We start from the raw sequence: 16,887 nt of genomic DNA on the forward strand, positions 1-16,887 counted from the left end.
GTACAAGATATCTGGTGCATTAGAGTTTGGAAAACAAACTCTATGACAAAAATTAGAGCATAATCAATGGAATAGACTATATATAAGTGGACGTAGTCATCATGACGTCACCCATTGGTTTGTGGTCTGCCGTTTTGAAGCCTCGAGTTTGGCATTTTAGCCGTCGCCATCTCGTTTTTTTTGCAACCATGAAGTGACACAAGGGGGTGGAGCTAAGTACAACCGAACGCTGAATAAGACGTTTTCAGGCAACCAAAATGTTACAATAAGCTTTCATGAACTGAAAACACACTGTGAAAGGGTTAAAGTTGTAAGACAAAAACACGGACAACACTCAGACCGGACAACGCCGTGGTAGCAACCTGTCAATCACAAGGTAGCCACGCCCTAAAGCATCCCCTGATTTATGGTCTATTTGACTCTAAATGGGACCATAATTTACTAAATGAACATCATACTGTATTGAAGAAGACTTGAAACTAGCAATTGAGACCATAAACTCATGTTTACAATGTTTACTGAGGTAATAAATCAAGTGAGAAGTAGGCTCATTTTCTCATAGACTTCTATACAATCAGACTTCTTTTTGCAACCAGAGGAGTCGCCCCCTGCTGGCTGTTAGAAAGAATGCAAGTTGAAGGCACTTCACATTTGGCTTCACTTCTTAGACCCGGCTGGTTGTCTGTATCTCAGAGACTAAATGTGACACCCGCTCAGGACAGAGAGAGAGGTTAAGTCCATCTGGTGAAACAGCCTCTCTCTCTCTGCCTCCCATCCACACACACAAACATCAACATCCCACAGATTTACAGCCTCGACCCTCGAGGTCTTCCTCGCATCCAGCGATTTGTCAGATTTACAGTGAAGCTGTCATGTCGTATTCTCTCGTACAGCCGCTGGGCCTGCAGGCGAGGGACGGTGGTAGATGACACTTCAGTTGCATTCAGCTTTTGCTACGCTGCACAGACGTGCTGCAGGACCTCTGGTAGTGTGGGCATATACTTCAGCCACTGTTATATAAACAATGAAAGGCAATGTTTTTGAGCATTATAGCATTGTTTGAGTGTAAATATTTTCATTAATTATTCAGAATGTGTGCATTTGTGCTCAAAATGACATTTAAAATATGATTAAAAAGAAAATATTTGACAGATTTAAGACTTAGCGTTTGGTACGATGACATATTCGGGCCATGGTAGGTAATAAATAAATAAATTACGGAGCTGGGGGGGAGGGGTTAATATTTGGAGAAAACACTCAGAATTACCGAGATTAAATTTACAATTAACAATGCACTAATATACATTTATTTAATAAGTAAACTAGATTATAAAGTCAAAATTTGCAAGAAAAAACTCAGAAGTTGTGCAAAACTGTGGTAACGCCAGCCGCCGCCTGATTTTCGTTGCGCCTAATGTAGTATTCTTTAGGTCAGGATGGCCTCTGAGCGAGGCGAAGTTCCTGAAAGATATACGCGTTGTCTTTCAAGTTCTTTCTGTGTTCTTTTAGGAACATAACGCTGACATCGGTATGCATTATACTTTATCCTCATGTTAGACCTGTTAGACCTGTGGGTTATCAGATAAATCCTATAGATTGCCGTTTCCGATGTCCTCTCTGACTGACGGTCTCCGAGCGAGGCGATGGTCCTGAAAGATACACATACACATTTCAGAGGCAAAATGATAATTTAGATGTCAAAGTAATAAAGTAAAATACTAATTTGGGAACATTTGACCCTTTTTCCAGTCTTGAACAGTTTCTTTACAGGTTACAGTAGATTTGGATGGTCGTTGTCCCTTCTCGTATACAGTCGTCTCCTCAAGAAGAACGTACAGTACGTTATCAGACCAACTGTTTGTTATCAGAGAAACAACATGTGGAGCCAGAAGTCTGAGCAGACAAAGGACAGCCGCACCCTGCGGAGCATCATATACGATGCATTTCTTTGCAGCATGAAAACAGTTTTGTAAACAAATTCACGGTTGCTCATTTAAATAAAATTGAATTCACAGTACGAGCAGAGTTCAGGCGGTCACTACTGTTACATATTATCTCTCTGTCAGCGGTACGAACAAGGATAACCTGGTCAACCATTAACCATCACATAACTACACAGAAGTAAAGAGTAGTCAGTGATATATGTACATAACAGTAATTACATGCACCTATAGTACATGCAACAACGTATACATGCAGGTTTGATGGATGAATTAGGTACACGGGTGACAAACTATAGTTTATGAGCTGGTTTTGATCTGTAAATGCAAATTTCTAATTAGCTTTAGTTGCCAAATGTTCTGTTTCTATCTATTCATGCATGACCTTGACTTTTAATCAGTATCCATCCACATATTTCATTTGATTACACATATTTAATCACATTTTCTCAAGTCTTACATTTACATAGCTGTTCCCATTCTTTTCCATTACCTTCTGTCTGACGATGACAGTTTCACAGCTGTGCTTATCAGCATCCCAAACAACACCCATGTCAGTTAAACTGAATGCTTTCAGGACGTAGTTGTGCAAGAGTTTACTCAATATTTATTTAAAGAAATTCACACGTCAGATGTCACCTCAGTCCTTCCATCTTCCTCATAATCCGTGGGAATGAGAGTGAGTGTCAGTTTCAGTGCACTGTGTCTCTGCTGATGATGTATTTAATGTGAAAGTCGCTGTGCCCACATGCCTCTGTGTGAGTCTGTGTGATGGTGATGACCACAACGTGTCTGAGAACACTGCAGATAAACAGAAGTGGTTCATAGAACATACGAGTGGACCAACCCTGTCCTGTGTCCTAAAAAATGTTTGACAACTAATGTGCATTAAAAATATGCTTTGTAGGAAATGTGATGCCAATATCAAATCAACACTGACTAGACGCACGAGACGCAGGTTTTTTTTCAACATTCGTTTTTTCAGCACTCTGTCTGCCATTTTCGTAGCTTCCTCTTGGATGCGTGCTTACAATCTGACACCTGATGGCTATGTTTTCATAGAGGTTGATGTCCAGAGAAACTTTCCGGCACCACATTCTCACTCCCGTCTCGTCAAGTACCGCCGCTTGCTCAGTGTCCCTCGGCATCGGAGACTGACGTACGGGGTAACCCTTTTTTACGTTACTTTTGTCAAAATACACTCGTTACATGCATAGTGTCAATAAACTGTTTTCACAGGAAGTTAGGTTTAGGCAACACAATCACTTAGGTAGGGTTAGGAAACGACAATACTAACTGAGTCATGTGACACACAAATGATGTTACTTTTAGTTTCACAGGAGCCACAAACAAAGGTTTCTGGGTTGAAAGTCCTGTGTTTGTCCCTAAGTGGACTCTCACGCTATTAAAGCTGAAGTAGGCAAGATTGGAGCAAATATGATTAAAAAAAGTTATTTTTATAAAACGGTTGCAATATCCTGACTGTAGTGAAAAAAATCAAGTGCCTCTGTGTCCTCCGGTGCTCCTAATGGCATCTGCAAGATTTCACAGACCGGAGGAAAATAAGCAGTAAGAGCTGATCTGAGGTCTGCTGCCCAGCTTCCATCTATGAGAGCCGGCTGTCAATCACTCGCAAACTCCGACCAAACGGTCAAACTAGGCAGCGCTGATCAAATATGAATCAATATTATGTTACGTTAATGCCTATTTCTCGCCTCAAATGTTTTCAGAATCATCTTGTAGTGCACGGTTTAGCTGTAAAATGAGAACGTTTGTGACGCCGCCACCATTGTGAAATCTGGTGAAGGAACGCCAAGTACCGGTCACATGACCGGAGCACAGCCAATAGGAACGCTCTCTCAATGAAATGACCTGTGATTGGTCAAAGTCTCCCGTCACGGGCTAGATTTTCTAAAGCCTGAAAACAGAGCCATGAGGAGGTGCAGAAGTCTAGTTTTCTCTCAGAACACTTGAATTACAATATGCTGAAAGGTTATTATGGAACTTTTTGCCCAATGATGCCAAAAATATACTGCCTACTGAAGCTTTAACGGCATGTCACTTGCTCTGACCGTCAGATAACACCGCGGGTGGGTTTACATTGGAGTTAGCTGAAAGGCCGGTGCGTCGCATACAGTCGCTAAAGGGTGCCTCTGTGTCAGTATCAGTATCTGTCAGTATCCCATACTGAGGGGCACTGACCAGGCGGGACTTGGCGAGTTACAAGTGAGACCGGGTTTTCTGAAAACTATACGATATAAGAAAATCCAGGCAGAGAGCTGCAGGATCTCTGCAGATACAGACTCCGCCACACACTTCAAGTGCTTCATAAGTGATGATTGGGAGGGATTAGTTTTTGAGTTTATACGTTGTTTTTTAGGAAACTCCTACTCATTGTGCCTTTAACAAAGTTTAGTAGCCTCAAACCTACAACAGGAGATGCAGGTTACAAATCCTGGTCTTTGATGTCAAAGTCCTGTGCTTTCCTACCCACAACCTTATCTGTATGACTTCTGTGGAAGGATTACTGGATTGTAAAAAAAATAAATGTTGGTAGTAAAGTTAATCCATGTGGTAATTACAGTAGGTTTCCTCCTCATTTTATGGTTCTCGGCGTAGACAAAATAATCCAGACTGTAAATTAGTCTTCTCTCTGCATTGCTACCATAGCTCACCAGCATGTCATCAATCATGGCTGCATGTGGGTATGCATTTGCATTGAGGCTGTTGAACAAGATAATGCTACATCATGTGTATCACCTGTCGAGGGACCTCCAGAATCTCAGCCATCTACCGCCCGGTTTGAAAGCTGATGAGGGCCGCGGCTGTTTCACTTTATCACCTCATCACCTTGTGTTCCACACATTTCCTTTAGCCTCTAGATGCTCCCTTGAAGCTATTTAGGCTACGTTGGTCTATCAAAGGCGTGATCTTTCCATACACTGATGTTTGCATTGAAGGAATTTCCTTCCTTATTTACATGGCGCCAGACGAGTGTTCCTCTGAGATGAGAGGGGCTCTTTAGAAATATCGACAATTGTGGTGTGGTGACAGATGTTGTGTGATACGTGCTCTTTAGTCGTCTTCATCTTTGTGTGTTTTCTGAGGAGAACAATGTGCAGTGTTTCACCACAAAGTGATGTGTCTATAGAATATAAAGTATTTTAATGTGTAATTGAGGACAAAGCACTTCCAGGTAACAGCAGAATATAGGGAAAATCTGCCTCCTATATTATTTGTAGCTCTTATTTAACATGTTATGTCACCACTGTGATATGTAACATTGTTTCACAGCATCTTTTAGTGAAGATTAAAGGTCATCCTCATGCTCTACAAGTTGTTGCAGCAATTTTTGGTTTGATACAATTTGTTACACAGATTTGGTGCTAAATTTAACCTTTTTTTCTTTTTACAACTATCCCTATACAATAATCAAATCCAAAATACCACATCAAGACACCAAGACCTTGAGAAACACCATAATAAAAAGCCATGCTGCGATTTGTTATCAAAACTTTTGACATTTGGAGATTTCTGCCAGAATTGCTTTTTTCAGCGATTATGGCGAGCACTTCTGTTGTGTAAACTGCTCAGAAACCCCCTTATTGTCAATCTACCCAGGAAAGCCATCCATCCTCTGAATGCTCTAGGTCTCTAGTTTGTGGCTGTAAAGTTTCATGAGGCTGTGATTATCCTAGAGGTCACCACAGGTCATTTTATACAGTGAGGTCACGTTTCAAAAAATGGTCTCTACAATGAAATGGCTACTATGGGAACTAACATCATCACACATGAACTGCATATTTTTTGCCCAAAACTGCATGCGATTATCATAAAATGGGCATGTTTGTAAAGGGGAGACTCGTGGGTACCCATAGAACCTATTTCCATTCAGATATCTTGAGGTTAGAGGTCAAGGGACCTCTTTGAAAATGGCCATGCTGGCTTTTCCTCACCAAAATTAAGCCTAACTTTGTAGCGTTATTTAGCCTCCTTCCCGACACGCTAACAAGACATGGTTGGTACCAATGGATGAAAACCGTCTGCTACAGCCTCTTAAAGACAGTAACGCCAGTCAGGATTTGGTCTTGTTAAGCAAACAATACTTTTTTCCCCCTGTCATCTGACAGGCCAACGTGGCCATGTGTCCTGTTGTGTGTGAGTCATCTGAGAACCAGCTCGCTAATGCATTTAAAGGAGAGACTCATTAGATAAATGAGCACCAGCTGTGCCAATTAACTCACCTGGCACTGCTCTCATGAGCCTCCCCCATCAGCCATGCTCACCTCCACGCTGGCTTAAACTCAACTAGTTTCAAATATGTTTCTAATTGTTTTAAGAAAACTGCAAGAAAATATTTTATATTGTAATAAAAAACTAAATAAATACTAATAAAATCTCTCTCATCCCACTGGCAGATATTCACGTCAGTACTTTGGTGAACAGTCACATTATCTTTAAATAAAGTGCTGCCAAATAATTTACAAAGACGAATGATGACTAAAAAAAAGATTACAGTAATCTCCTGATAGCAGAGAGGCAAACCAAACATTAGATCTTTAATACATAACCTAAAACAAACACACACACACCTTTAAATACCGATTGCAGTCATGGTCCGACCACTTAAATTTAATTACTATCATGTAATAAAAATCACTCACTCCCTCTTAAAATAATAATAAATGATTATCAAAGCTGTGACATTTTTTCAATGTGTTTATTGGTATTCAGTTTTACAGATAAGTTCAATGCAAATTACATTTTGTGTTTTACTAACAAAAGAGCGAGAAGGACAAAAAAAGAATAAATCATTTAAAAATAATTAAAGGATTAAAAACAAACAAAGAGCACATGCAATAAAAATAAATAAATAATTACATTTTAAAAAAGGGAAAATGAAAATTCATTGATGTGTGTCCAAATATAATGACAACTACAGCTCTGCAAATTACATATGACGAGATTTAAAGCTGCAGCGTGTCATCAAGGACTTAAATGTGTTTATTGGTATTGGAGAAGGATAACAAATTAATAAATAATTTAAAAATAATTAAAGGATTAAAAACAAACAAAAACACAATAAATAAACAAACAAATAAATAAATAAATAGATAAATAAATAAATAAATAAATAAATAAATAAATAAATGAATAAATAAATAAATAAATAAATACAAAAAAAGGGAAAATGAAAATTCTTTGATGGGGTACTTTTTACAAAATGACCATTAAATTAAACATAACATTAAATTGACGATTTCTTTAAACGAACAGCTGAGCGTGCCGTAACGTCGCCACATTGCTTCATTTATCCACCTTCACAAGCACCAGCTAACAGGTGGTAATGTGAGAGACATGACCTCCCGCAGCTCTACAGGAAACCCTACTCCCCATGGGTAACGCTAGCCAGCATGCCACCGAGAGAGAGCACAGGAGCATGAACAGAAATCCGGCCCATGGGTGGATTAATTTGACTGTGGTCGGGAGCATTGAAAGGGGCAAATCAGTGGACGACATGAAGAAGAAGAAGACAAGATTTGTTCGGCTGAGTGGCTCGGAAAGAAGGGAACAAAAGGAAGGAAGGAATGAGAAAGTGACTGTTGTTGTCTATTCAGGCGAAACATCTCTCCACCTCAAAAAGTTGGCTGCTTGTGTGTGTGAGAAAAAGTGTCGGACAAAGAGCAAGAAGAGAGAGAGAGAGGGAGTCAAGAAACCAACAATCAAACGGACAAAGAGATGGCTGGAGCTGGTACAGGTTTGGCTCACTCTCACTAAGCAAAGCCGGCCTGATAGCCTCGTTCAATAGACTCATTCTTCTTATCAGAGTGGCCAGCAGAGCAGGAGGAGGAGGAGGAGGAGGAGGAGGTGAGGTTCTGTGTAGGTGACCTAGATAAGGTTATTCCTGAGCTGTACAAGGCAAGTGGGGCGGCCTCCCAAGGTGACACACCCCTCCACTACCAACCCCCCCTCCTCTCTCTGTTATCAGTAGAAATACTGTCATGTTAGTCAGGAGATATCACCACGACGGACCTCGTTCCAAACATCACATGGTCGATACTTTGTGTGTCGTCAAGCATGATGTGTCAGCTCAAACTCAGCTACTAGGCTCTCTGATGACTTTTCAGACTGGTTTTCACCGGCGTCACTTTAGTTTTAGGCAACAAAACCACTTAGTTAGGTTTAGGAAAGAACTACATGGTTGGGCTTAAAAAAAGCGGTCTCCTGGATGAGAGCCCTGTGTTTGTTGGACCCATCCACCTCCCCTCCTGTCCTGTGTGTCTTTTCACTTTTTAAACTACGTCACCACACTCCTGGCGCACTTTTTTGGATCGTTTACTATTTCTGCAGATGGATTTACATATTATAGTTAATGGAATGCCCGGTGCGTTTCATCGAACGTGACAAAGCCTCGTTACTTGAGGACCTGGGAATGAAAACGGGCTGGAAAGACTGCGAGTGGGAGGGGAGGTGGATGGGTCTAACAAACACAGGACTTTGAACCATGCAGGAGACCGCTGTTTGACACCAGTGTTTTGTTTTGTTTTGTAAATGACGTGTTTTCTGTACTTATGTTACATTGTTTCCGTACATTTTTTACTTAGTTTGCATACTCATTTTAAGCCCAACCATGATGTTTTTCCTAAACCTAAGTGAGTGGTTTTGTTGCCTAAACCTAACTACGGACATTACCATAGTTTTGTTGCATGGCGTAAAAATGACACATGGGCTAGTCCCGTGCAAATAGGGCTTTAGTAAGCAATTCTGTAACTTTAACTGCACGTAACATGGTTCCGCTTTACCATTGCTTATCTTGTAGCAACTGCAAACACCCATTTAATTTTTCAGAGAAATTTGATTTCCTGAGAAAATGTTGCAGTCAGACTGACTGCTTGGATGAACAACGGCTTACAGAGTCAACCTGGATGCTAGTAAACCTGATGTATTGTGGATTCCAGTTTTCTTGGAATGAATACAAAAAAAACTGGTTAGTTAGCATGAGCAGCAATAGCTTTTGTCCAAGGTACAAAAGAAAGAAAAACTGATGCAACACGTGCATGTTCTGCACAGAAAAGTGAGCATCTCTGAGCCAAAACTAGACTTAATACTTGAAACACTGTTGGGTGGAGAAGTGGGCCTATTTGCAAAGCTACCGGACTATAAGCTCATGAAATGCTGTTGGAGAAAACATCATCACCGCTCTGCCCAATGATGTCATCAATATGAATAAGCATCTGGTGGATTATGGGTTTAAAACAGACACACAAAATGCACATTCATCATTATCCATCCTGCCCAAATGATTAATAAATAAAACATAAACAGATGCTGAACATAGTGAATGCTCCGTATGTCACGACAGCCTGTAATGACCCACAGTGTAACTGTCAGAGGTAGTTTGGTTCAGCAGTAGCGTGACCCGGCAGTTAACAGGGATTATCCAATGATCTCATTAAAGTTAGAGCTACAGTAGAGTATGTGGACGTAATGCAGAATCATACTGATGGTCTCATGCAGAGCTGCAGGAGAACACACTTGTCAGGCGTCTATTTATACTCACTAAGAAGCTATTAAGAGCATCAAATGTGATGTTTTTATAGCTTCACACTGTGCTATTTTCTTTGTGGGAATCAATTAAGCTACTATTTTTAACAAAGCGCCTACTTGACATTTGAATATAGCGCGATAAGAGAAAATAAAAGAGGCCACAATGGGAGAAGATTAATATCGAGGCTTTCAGTTAATGGACTCGATTTTAAAAAATGTTTGTGTTTATTTGCTTTTCCTCGTGGGAAACTAAATAGAGTGGGTCCACTTGAATGAATATTTGCATTTTTTTACTTTGTTTATTGACATATTTTCTGGCCACCATGGATTAACATGTAAAAACACTGCTGTTGATGTTTGAGGCAAATATCCTGTTGTCACAAAGTGTCTCATCTGCAACCAAATAAAACTTCATTTATAACTTTTTTTTTTATTGTTTGAATTACATTTTGCCTGTAGAGGATTGAGGGTCAGAGACAGGGTCAGTGCATGTCTGGGAAATAAAGTACACACTAGCATTTGCTTTATACAAAGGATTTAGGCCATGAGATATAATAAATTTTCCAGGTTAGAGTGTGTTGAAACATTTATTTCTTAATCAAAGAATAAGGGAGAATATAATGAATCACACAGCGGACTGCACATTTGTCAGTGAAACACTCTTCTTGAGAAGTGGATGTTTATATAGAATGGCAAATGACGAGCGAGGGCAGGAAATTACACAGGAAATTTGCTCTTGAAATGTTTACGTGAGGCCATTCTTGTTCACAGGTTGAAAAATGCTTAGTGCTAAGTGGAGGGCTTCCTGAATATGATCTTTGAACTAACGACTTCTAGATAAGAGGAGTTTTTCTACAGAAGCAGACATGAAATGATTCATATTGCTTTTTTTTTACTTTATCGTTGAACAAATGTTTTCAAAAGTAACAGCAGCGAATAGCAGGACACAACATAGATTAGTAGCTGAAGGCAGTACGGCCTCCACAACTGCTATTTATCCACCTACAGTAGCAATCTTCTTTCCACTCTGTTTAACTTAACTCTCCCCCGCATCTCTTTTTCTAACAATTTTCCTTCTTGCCCTGATTTAAGGATGTAAAATACACAATCAAGTGAATCACCATCAGCAGCCACAGATGTTCTGTCACATGATTGATCAACACCGCATGACACAATCAGTACACATACAGTAATACCTTCCAAAGCACACATCCCTGCCAGGAATTTAGAGAATATTGTACTGTTTATACTTTTAATACCAACAAAGGGTGACCTCCAAAAGTGACCAAGCCAGGATAGTTCAGACCCTGACTTGTGCCCCAGCACAATTTTTTAATGCAACCTCAAGTGGAGAAACTTGTTGTAGGGGCAAACCCATTTTAACGGGAAGGCGTGTAAATAGCACAACAGTACAAGGACGTTCGGCGTGTCATGAGGACACATTTTAGGTTTTTGTATGCACCAATACGGTAACATCTGCAGTTAGGTTTAAGCATCAAAACCACATATGTTTAGCAAAAATGTGATGGTTGGGCTTAAAATAAGCATGTAAACTAAGTAAAATACATACAGAAACAACGTAGCATACAAAAAACATGTCATAAACATCACTAAAAAAAAACAACTTAAAAAAAGAAAGAAAGTCAGTACAGGTACAGACTACATGGCGTACAACTAACACGCCAAAAGCAAGAAAGGCGTTCCTATTGCACGCCAAATGCCTTCCGAATTATTGTATCATTCCTTTGCCTTTTCGTGCGAACGGGCCGTGTAGTGTACATCAAAATGGGTACAAACTAGACCTTGAAATCATCGGATTGCAAGGATCCTTTGGGAGACAAGTATCAAGAGTGTTAATCTAAAAATGTACCTGCTTCACAACAAGACTTTGTTGACATTGCGAGAACATAAAACCACATCAATACCAATAGTATGATGTTAATCATCTTGTCCTAAACTCAACAAAGAGGGGACAATTGACTCGTGTTGCCCTTGATTCCTTCACAGATTCATAAATTGATCAGTAGTTTTACTGAGTTTTAATGTTAATCCCCCCACAAGGTCCAACCCTTCCGTTTGTACCTTTCACAATAAAAGCCCTAGACATAGACATATATTCGCAGGCGAGTATTTAGCATTTTCCAGTCGTTTATTCATCACGTTCCCGGTGTGTAAAGGACTTAATGGAAACTGTGGTGAGATACATTTTCAAAACAATAATATGTGCCTCAAATGTTTGATTGACTTTCTGAAAATACACAGAAACATCTGATAAATTATAAAAGTGTTCACCATCCAGACTGAATCAGATTAAATAACACTGCGTCTCCACAGTAGGTTGGTGCATCCTCTCCTTCCTCTGTGGAAATGGGTGTCACTGTCCTTGGCTAGAGGTTAGATTTCACCCTACTTGTCAGTCACACAGAAGTGCAACATCAGATCTGCAGACTGCAGAGGTGTGGATTTAGACAGCCTCCCTCACTCTCTCTTCTCTCAGACTATAGATGTGTGCGTAGTTCCTGACTCTCAAATACATGTCACCCGCCCGCCGCGCTTCATTATGCAACAACCGCTGGTCAGAAGCCTGGGGGGGAAATGTGTGACATGCTGACCGTGACTTGTGATGCGTTGACCATAAAGAATTAACCCGGATTTGTTTGTTTTATGTTCAATAAAATCCATTTAAACAACATTACGGCATCACGTGTGGGGCCCAGCTCAGTGTGACTAACATAAATCTGTTATGACATTGAAGCTTGTGACCTTGCTGCAGATACGACGACCGGGCCTTGGGTTACATCCCCATCAGTTTATGAAAGCATGTTTTCAGGGAGACAAAACATGCAAGTAAGCATGGCCACATCTGTGTTACATGATGGTACCCAGCAGGGTCTTTCCTCTCAGCCAGCTGTCACAACATCAAGTGAGATGAAAAGATGCAACACAAAGGCAGCGCTGGTGAGATAACAGGACGGTGGGAATATAGGAAGCTGTACGGAGATGGAGACGGGGGATAAAGGCGATCAAAGCCAGTGTTTTCTAAACAATCCGGCATGGAGGATGTTAGAAGGGCATCTTAGGTTTTATTCACACCTTTAGTTTAATTAATTTGTGCAGAATGTCATCCTAAACAACTGACTGTTTGCTAAACACCATTATGAGGCCTGTCAAGCTTTGGATTTGTATCGCATATCTGGCTTCTAGCTTACCACAGTGGTAATATCAGTACGTTTTGTTTCAGGTTATATTAAAAGAAAGCCCTATTTATGACTAGCTTATCCACTGTGTAGAATTTACCCCCTGTGTGGAAGCCGGTCCTGAATGCTATCAAGGTTCAGGCTAACATTAGCATCTGTCACGCCAAAAATGTCAGCTAAAGTTGGCCTATACCCAAGATAGACGTCTGACATCAGATAGTCCTCATCCTTAAAACCTTTTTATCTTGAAACGTTGAAAGTGAAACATACTGTAAGAAAATACGAACAAGTAGCCTAGTGTTATTTTTGTCCGTCTTTTGGCTGTTTCCGTTAAGGGTCACCACAGCGGATCACTGTCCCATATTTTGATTTGGCATCAGGTTTTACGGTGGATGCCCTACCTGACGCAACCCCCTGAGGGGGATACATGTTTTGGTGGTGGGAGGAAACCGGAGTACCTGGAGGAAGAACAAGTAGCCTAGTACTTATGTTAATATTAACATGTTCATACTTCTAATACTACACTACAATATAAGAACATTACCCCTACTATTTGTCTGGAACATGTAGTTAAATAGCCACAATATCTTGTCTATGTAGCCCGAAGTGTATTGTATATTTAAAACCCCTCTTACAAGATTTGAGTTTTGAAATGAGTCAGCTGGTAACATTAGGTCAGTCGAAGACGGTGTTTTTAACCAACTCTTAAAGCTAACATTGGCTTAATTAACTAACTACTGCTGATAGAATCTGCTAGTGGCAGTCGCCATTTCAGGTGGTTAGAAAAATGATGGGTTCCCAGCTTGGAATGAGAAGCTGCTTTCGTCATATCTGTCAGGGTTACTGTGGATCACTAGCAGCTGGAAGCGTGGCACAAAGACAAACAAAGACAAACCATGTGTGACAACGATTCAGCAGAGACTGTGCCATTGGAGCAGGGTTTAAGTAGTGAAGAGGAGCTTGCTTAATTGGTAGGCAGGTGTGCTGATCGCAGATTATGTCCAGGTGAGTTGTGAGAAAGAGAAAGAGAGAGTGTTGCCAGATCAGATTACCAGCTTCCAGCCCAATCACAACTTAAAACCCGCCCAATTCAATAAAAAACAGAACAAATCATATCATAAGCATACAAAGCTTCATATCTACATTAAATAGCCAAAGATAAATTGCTTGATAATTAACCCACAAAGAGTGTAGTCAGACAACCAAATACACAAAGTCGCATGTCAATGTCAATGATGATGACGTCAAGGTAAGTAGCTCCTCCCTTATCCCTAACAACGATTGAAAACAACTCATGTCAAGCAAATATTTTCAAATTAAATGTGTCAATGTTATGAGTGAGTTGACACAGAGAAGATCGTTTTTTGACCATAACATGACATGTTTGGTAACATTGTTTTCACAATAATTTCCCGCCAAATGTTGACAAAAGCAGCCCAAATTTCATCTAACAGCCCAACTTAATCAAAAGTAGATTGGGTGGAAACCAGCCAAGATAAGATAAGATAAGATAAGATATACTTTTATTGTCCCCGTGGGGGAATTTTTCCTGGACTCCATCCAACTGCAGTTACAAACACTGAATTAAAACAGCATCAACAACAATAATAAACGATTCCACACAAGACAGGGAAACAGTTTCACAGAAACAGATGTTTCAACACATTCACAGTCCACGTACATAACGGCACATACTATCACACACACCATGGCAGGTATTGCACCCAGGTAGTGCACTGCACCGTCTACCGTCCTGCCCATATTGCACAGACAATAGTCCAATATTACACATATGCAACATATTGCACTGTCACAATTTAACATATTACATTGTCTAAACATATTGCACTGTCCTAGCTTTGCTGCTGGCACTGATGTTGCAATGGAACGAACAATGGACTTTCATTTCTTGGCAGTATACGTTCTTTGTAAGCAGTGTCCAGTAACAGGACACGTAGGCCTACTTTCAGGTGTCAAATAGTCCTTAATCCTGTTTTTATAGTCTTACATGCTTATAAAATCATCTAGTTTAAAGTGTCTCTATAGCTCACACTAAGATGCTAAAACTTTAAAAGCATTTTCACCAAAGATAGTGCAGGTTCAAGGAATGACATACATATTTTATCCGCATGTCCGAAGGTTGCAGCTACTGACCACCACCACCAGTGTCTAGACTCCTATTCTACTTATGGCTTCACCACTCCTTAACATATACGTCACGATGGGGTCTAATCGCCTCATTTCTCATCCTTTTATGCACATGTCAATACAAATAATAGGTCACTCAGTTTCCCCTGGTCGAAATAAATGGAGCAGGGTTTAGCGAATCACTATTTAGGCCTATAACAAACAACTCCAAACAACAAGGTTTTCTCTAAAGGGGACATATACAGTCCATCTGATAGGCAGAAGTTCCTCATTATTCACAAGGCATGACGAAACGGACCGATGCTCATTGTTGATACAGGGGTTTCGTAACTGGTTTGACCACCAGAGAGAATCCAGACATCACTGGTTTCATCTCCTGTTGTCTCCAACGTAGCTGACCTTCAGGGTTGACTGGTTATGAAACTTTTCCCCAATGCCACCACTGGTAGAGTTGTTTTTAATTATGCAGTTTGTTATTGATTGTGACTGGAGTAGTCAGACAGACATTTGGGCAGTCGATAGCTCTTATTTTTTATTGATATTTTGTAGGACACATCCCACACTGCGGTGACTAAAGGTACACTGGGGACATACTGGGGACAAATCCAGTTCTATTTAGAGCTCTGTGTTGTCAAGCCAACTTCTACTATACATAAGGGACCCACACATTCCTCCACAAGACCAGCTGAAAACACAAGGTAACACCAGCTCTCAAGCAGAGGAGGTAGAAACGCTCTGTTGATTAAAACCTGTCTCATCTTCCTGTCAAAGGCTCACAGCGGAGGTGAGAAGTCAAGGGTCACTCACATTTCAGTGGGTGAAATGCCACTGCTTATTAATATCTCAAGTGCACTGAGGTGATAACAGCTGTGTCTTGTGGCCCATACATGTAAGGAGATCATCTCCCATCGCCCACCATCTGATTGGTGTTAGCAGTCATAGTTATTCATCACTTATATCTGGAAGAAAGGGTATAGTGTGGATTTTTTTATGGAGGCTTTTCCCCACTTAACCCCGTCTCAGTCTGCAGTTAAAGATTATTGATTAGCTAAGATAATTACACACAGTTTAGGATTAGGTAACAGCTCCGCTCCAATGCGGGAAAATACACCTTCATTGCTGAGGGTGCAGTACTTTGGACTATTATTCTTGGCAAGTATTTTCAAGTTGCAAAATTCAAGAACTGGAGCTACAGTTTATGAAATAGCTACACAATAAGGCCAGTGGTGGAAAGTAAAAACTACATTCATTAAAGTGCTGTAGCCTACTAAAGTATCGAGTATTATCTAATATTTTATATTTCTACTTCAATAGGCCTACACACCAAAACATGTTCAGCATCGAGGGACTTTTAATGTAGTATTTTAAAGTCCCATATTGCAAAAAGTGAGATTTTCATGTCTTTTATATTATAAAGCAGGTTTTAGTGATATATAAATACCGTTTAAGTATCAAAACACTCAATCCACGGAGAAATACACACAGCCCGTATTCAGAAATTGTGCATTTGAATGAAGCCGTTAGGATTCCTGTCCATTTGTGATGTCACAAATATACAATATTTAGACCACTACACGGTTTTAAACATAAATATACTAAATGTGTCCCAGTTTATTACCTGTTGCAGTGTATGTTAATGACATCAGCTGACAGGATGTAAACATGGACCCAAACTGTTGCCTAGCGACGTAATTTCGTTGGCATTTCGTTGAAATGTGCTAAAATGGAGCGTTTCAGACAGAGGGTGAATACAGGTATATTCAGACAGACAATATGAGAAAAATAATGTGTTTTTTGAACATTAAGGTATGTTAACATGTTCTAGTAGAAACCCAAAATACAAGTATGAACCTGAAAATGAGCATGATATGGGACCTTTAACACTGTGGTGTTGCTACTTTTACTTTCTTTAATATCTGTCCGTTAAATATTAAGCTAGGCTACCGACAGGATAGCTTAGTATAAAGACTGGAGGCAGTAGATTTACACTTGTTATTTTCACACTTTGGTTCATTTACATCTTAATTTATTAAGATGTTCCTTTTGGACAGAGC

The sequence above is a fragment of the Sebastes umbrosus genome, chromosome 21 (assembly GCF_015220745.1).
Source record: "Sebastes umbrosus isolate fSebUmb1 chromosome 21, fSebUmb1.pri, whole genome shotgun sequence".
Taxonomy (NCBI): Eukaryota; Metazoa; Chordata; class Actinopteri; order Perciformes; family Sebastidae; genus Sebastes; species Sebastes umbrosus.